Genomic DNA, 6,000 nt, shown 5'->3' on the forward strand with positions numbered 1-6,000 from the left:
TGATAATAATAATTATGCCTTTAGTCATGATAAGGGGTTTTGTTTGGAAAAGGTTGTGCATTTATCCTATCAATTCCCATCATCATTTTATACACCTCTTAAGATCATTCCTCTGCCTCGTGCGCACCAAGGAATTGAGTCCAATCTCTCTCTATAGCCCTCAAGTGTTGGTGATATCCTTGTAAATCTTCTCTGCACTTCTTCCAGCTTTGGAACATTCTCAGTAATGGAACACCCACATAACCCAGGGATCCCATGTAGTTTGGCCTCTGGGGTAGACAATTATAGTTTCCTAGCATTCTTCCATTTTCACAGTCCATTCTTCAAAAAGCTCCTATTCAAGCAAAGGTGCCCCACTTCACCATGGATAAACATGCTGAATGACCATGCACTAATTTTACACAAGATTAAGAAGAAACAGACTTGCTTGAAGTTGACTGCATGAGATACTGTTGTTAATATTGGCCAAAATAGAGCTATTATAAAATGGAAGATCTTTGTATCTACAGGGTCTGCTTGGTCAATTTCTGTGTAAAGCAACAAGCTGTGAGCCGGTGCCAGAAAGTCTAGGTCCTAGATTGAAATATCAGATAAGGCGAGGTCCAGATGTCCTCCCTATTGTTAAAATGTATGAGGACTTTGCAAAGAAGCTCAGAGATTTTGATGATGCATTATCAGGATTGGCCGGCTGCAGAAAGGTTGTAAATACTGTTAATAATGTTGCAAGGTACTTGTGTTACTGTTTGATGATTGGCTGACGTGTGAAGCCTTGTTTGAATGGTTTATACTCCCTGGGAGAATGTTGCATTACTTGGGTCAACTGACTTCTTTCCAGAAGCTTCTGTAGAAACATTGTAATGGGGCGCTTTGTAATTGGGCATGGGAACTGTCAGTAACACTATAATGTAATTGATATCTGTGATTGGTTTGTAGGGGCTGCCACCCCATTGTAGTTCTGCCCCACAGGGTCCGATGACCTATAAAAGGTGATCCCCACGAGGATCGTTGTCGATCTTCTGGAAGGGCACTTGGGACTGTGTAACCTTTTGGAGGTATCTGCTTGCACGAGGCTGAAGGGCTTGGACAAGCAGAGACAAGGATCAGACCCACTGCATTAAGTATTGTATAGGGAGTTTGTTATTGTTTCATAAAATAAAGTTTAGTGATCCAGTGCTTGACTCAGTGTTTTACTGAACTAGACTAAGGGGGGGTTAGCTCTAGGAGCATAATTACATTGGGGGCTCATCTGGGATCTCAACGGACCCCCAGACACAAGTTTGCGATTGAGGGTGTTGAGCCGTTCCCGATTGCGAGGGGAGAAATCGGCGCCACGGTGCGGTTTTCGCATCGGTTTTCCCACTTCGCTAGTTGGAGCGGATCGATCAATCGCGAACTTGGGTTGGGGTCCCAACGAGATCTGAGAACAGTAGTCTAGCAAGCACTTCATTGCCTTTTGGGGGGTTTGAGGCCCTCTAAAATCAGTCAACAGCTGTTGCAAAAAACAACTGTTAGGTACCATTGAGTTGGCCTGACATCAAAAAGTAATTGAGTGGTTTGAGGCCCTGCCCAGACTTGGATATCCGATTGGCTGGATATTTGAATGTACAGGTCTGGGTCGAAACAGTACTAAGAGGCAAAGTACTGCATCGTTGCTGGGGGTGCAGATTGGAAAGGCACTCTAAAGATCGGCATCGACTGCCAGCGTGAAGCGACCATGCGTTGACACCCGGTACCATGCTGGTGGAAACGAAGAAGCCCAAAGGGTGAGCCTATGAGGGTTTGAGTCCCCACCTGTGTGGGAAATATCTGGATCTCTGAAAAGACGGGGGAGGAGACTCGTAAAGGTACCGGGAACTCAGTGGTTAAAGTATAAATTGGTAGAAAATACTTTTAACCAATCCTGAGAATTTCATAATCACAAAGACGTCTGCTTAAAAATTTGAATTTGAACGCGTACTAAAAAGATAATTGGACAAAGAAAATAACGAGCTGAAAATAGTTCGATCCAAATTTACCAAATTCAGGACCTCATATTGAGGTACTGGCTAGTTCTTATTCCACGTTCTCATATTGAGAGCTGGATGTTGTAAAGTGTATATATTTTCTTCCAGGTTAACCTGTGTATAATAAATTTTTTGAAGCTGTAGTTTAAAGTATATTTAAGATTTGCCGTTGTCGCATTGTATTTATCATGTAATGCTTTTGATTTAAATTTTGAATGTTAGGTACACTGTTTTAATAGTGGTTCGAGTTGACTGTATAGAAACATAGAAAATAGGTGCAGGAGTAGGCCATTCGGCCCTTCGAGCCTGCACCGCCATTCAATATGATCATGGCTGATCATCCAACTCAGTATCCTGTACCTGCCTTCTCTCCATACCCCCTGATCCCTTTAGCCACAAGGGCCACATCTAACTCCCTCTTAAATATAGCCAATGAACTGGCCTCAACTACCTTCTGCGGCAGAGAATTCCAGAGATTCACCACTCTCTGTGTGAAAAAAGTTTTCCTCATCTCGGTCCTAAAAGATTTCCCCCTTATCCTTAAACTGTGACCCCTTGTTCTGGGCTTCCCCAACATCGGGAACAATCTTCCTGCATCTAGCCTGTCCAACCCCTTAAGAATAGGAGAATAGGAACATAGTTTGATTGGGATTGTTATTATAATTGTAGTCCGACTCGTGGCTGTTCAACCAGGGGTTCGTATCCTTCCGATGGTTGAAAACACCACGAGGAGGGATTAAAATATATTGTGATTTGCTTTTGAAATTGTGTAGTTAACGAATGCTTGTCATTTATATTGGAGTGTGTTTTTGTATGATAGTAATGTGGTATAGTTTCTTGTTTAAGTACGATTTTGCTTGCATGGTTTGAGTTTATTTGTTTATGTTAGATTAAAGAGTTTTGAGTGTGGGAGATTGCTGCTGAAAAGTGTATTCGATTGCTCACTGGAGCACCTTAATTTGGTCGACCAAAGATTGTTTTGGAAATGTTTACAGGTTGAAAGCTGTATGAGTTGAGTGCGAATTGTGCGAGAATGTTAAGGAATTTGGGTACCCGATTGAAAGGATTGATTGTGCGATTGAGTTGAGAGAAGTGCGAGACTGTTGACCCGCTACGGAGCTTTTGGCCATTGTTCGGGAGCGAGTTTGATAAGTCTAAAGATTGCGAGAGGAGTGAATTGTTAAGGAGGTGTGAGTGGCTTTGGAGTTTGTTTCCATTGTCTGCGAACATGGGGAATCAACTGGAGCGAGATATGACTGAGGATTGTGAAAACCCATTGCAATTAATATGCAATGAATTTCCACAGAAAGCTGAGAGGTTGAGAAATTTTTCGGGAGCATTGAATAAGGAATTAGGGGACGGATTATGGCCAAAGGAAAGCGTTAAAACATTGAAGGGAATAAAGTATATAGAACAAATTATTTGGCAATGTGGTAATAGTGAGGTAACGAAGGAGTTAATAGGATTGTGGAGAACATACTATACAACATGAAAAACAAATAGAGAAGTTGTAAGAATGGCGAATTGGAAGAGAGCAACCTCACAGCTTGGAATAGAGCTAAGAGATACTGAAGTCTATCAACTTCTAGGTACCTTGAGAAAGGAGCAGGAGAAGGGAAGAGGGAAATCTTCAGAAGGGAAATTGGCACCAGCAGCTCTTGAATTTAAAGGACCCGGTGGTTGGCATTGACCTTAAAGGGGAGGAAGACGATTGTTTAAAGAGGTAGGAAGGCTTTCAAATTAGAGGTTCACAGCCTTCCCTTTATCTTTCTCATGTTCCCAGTTCAGATATAATTTTTAGACTGTGAACACAGCACAAATTTGGATTCGGCAGAACCTTTAACTCCACCTACTAAATTTACACCGAAGCTTGCTTCACCAGCAGTGGTGACACCAGCACAGGTTCTTTGGTCCTGATTGTTTCACTGGCAATAGATAGTTCAGTAGTTCACGGGACTAGTTAGAATAGTTAGAATAGAACCAGTGTTCAAAGATAAGAGCTTTAAAGCAATAGTGCAATTCCCGAAGTGCCTTTGTGAGCCTGTGCCTAGACGAATTAGATGGGCAGCGGGAGATCATAAGGAGTCATTTGAAAAATACCGTGATTCCCTAGAGAGGAGGGGAGTGCCTCTGAGGGCGAGGCAATAGCTGGAGATACTAAAACAGATCCCGATATAGCATATATTATGAGAGCAGAGCGAATGACCCTTAGGCAGTTCCCAGTTAGGAAAGTGCCTACCCCTACTTTCAATTCAGTTGCAGTGAGTGCAAATAATCCCCATACAACAGATGTCCACACCTGATGGAAGCCTAATGAGACGACGACAGTGTTAGGCAAAATCCTTGATAAAAATAAATTACCTTCTTCCTTTGAAGAATACATTAAGAACTACAATGCATGGGCATGATGCAGACTCTCGAGACCTATGGGAGGTGGTGCAACAGTCATTTATTCCTGCAGAAAACATCAGATTTCTAGCAGCCTTAGAATATCCAACATATGAGGCATTGGAGGATGTAATGGCAGATGATAGTGCAAGGGAAGAGGCAGTTTTCACTGCCCTTGTGAATACCTTTCAGAGACCAGTTGATCTATAAATAAAACCTAAGAAAGAGCAGGAAGATCAGCCTGCAGATAAAACAAAGACAGAGTACGTGGCGAAAAAAGAGACGCAATTTGAAATTGGCTTGTACTCGCTAGAATTTAGAAGATTGAGGGGGGATCTTATAGAAACTTACAAAATTCTTAAGGGGTTGGACAGGCTAGATGCAGGAAGATTGTTCCCGATGTTGGGGAAGTCCAGAACAAGGGGTTACAGTTTAAGGATAAGGGGGAAATCTTTTAGGACCGAGATGAGAATTTTTTTTTTCACACAGAGAGTGGTGAATCTGTGGAATTCTCTGCCACAGAAAGTAGTTGAGGCCAGTTCATTGGCTATATTTAAGAGGAAGTTAGATGTGGCCCTTGTGGCTAAAGGGATAGAATCTTTAGAATCTTTATTTGCCACGCAACCAGGGTTGGTGGATCAGGGGGTATGGAGAGAAGGCAGGTACAGGATACTGAGTTGGATGATCAGCCAAGATCATATTGAATGGCGGTGCAGGCTCGAAGGGCCGAATGGCCTACTCCTGCACCTAATTTCTATGTTTCTATGAAATCTGGGAAAAACAATTCCCACCAGATTACCTCAGACATACCTGCCTTGGAGCCGGGGGGGGGGGGGGGGGGGGGGGGGGGGGGTGCCAAGATCAGTGCTATGATTGTGGTGAAACAGGGCATTGGAGCAAATCATGTCCAATGAAAGAACGAACAGGAGGGAGGGGCCAATGAAGAGGGTCACGAGGTCTGAGGAATCTTTGGGACCCTAGATGTTACAGAAACACTCGAGATGCCAGGGATTATAGAAAACCTTTAAATCCTACGGATCATGAGGAGCCAAGAATGAGCTGGCCAGAGGATTAGGGATTAAGATGACAGACATCTTTCTCACAAACCAACCCATTTTTGCAGTCCTGATCCGCCAGCCAGACCAGAATCTATGGACAAAACAACCTGACCCCAGCCTCAAGACCTATTAGAATAATCTAAGGGAGTTGAGTATACCTTCCTCATAGCACTGAGAATGGTACGGGGAAGACAGCAGGGGAGAATTACCCAGGATCAAAAAACTGCAAAAAGCCCCCACACATACCTGGAGGAATATTCTAAAGAAAAGTAGCACTCAGGAGTCTGCTTCAATTGTAGCCAATTAGATCACTAGAGCAAGGAAGGCCCAACAGAGAGACACAATAGAACAAAGTATGAGAAGAACTAAGAGGCAATAAAGAAACTAAGAAGGGAGACAAAGTAACTGTGGTGATATGAAGAAACTCGATGGGAATAAGATTTGGCTGGTTGTGGTCCAGTGGTTGACTCAGTGTTTTACTGAACTAGACTAAGGGGGGTTTGCTCCAAGAGCATAATTACACTGTAACTTTTGATATTGTCAGTAGAGGT

This window comes from Amblyraja radiata, chromosome 3 (genome assembly GCF_010909765.2).
Source record: "Amblyraja radiata isolate CabotCenter1 chromosome 3, sAmbRad1.1.pri, whole genome shotgun sequence".
Classification (NCBI taxonomy): Eukaryota; Metazoa; Chordata; class Chondrichthyes; order Rajiformes; family Rajidae; genus Amblyraja; species Amblyraja radiata.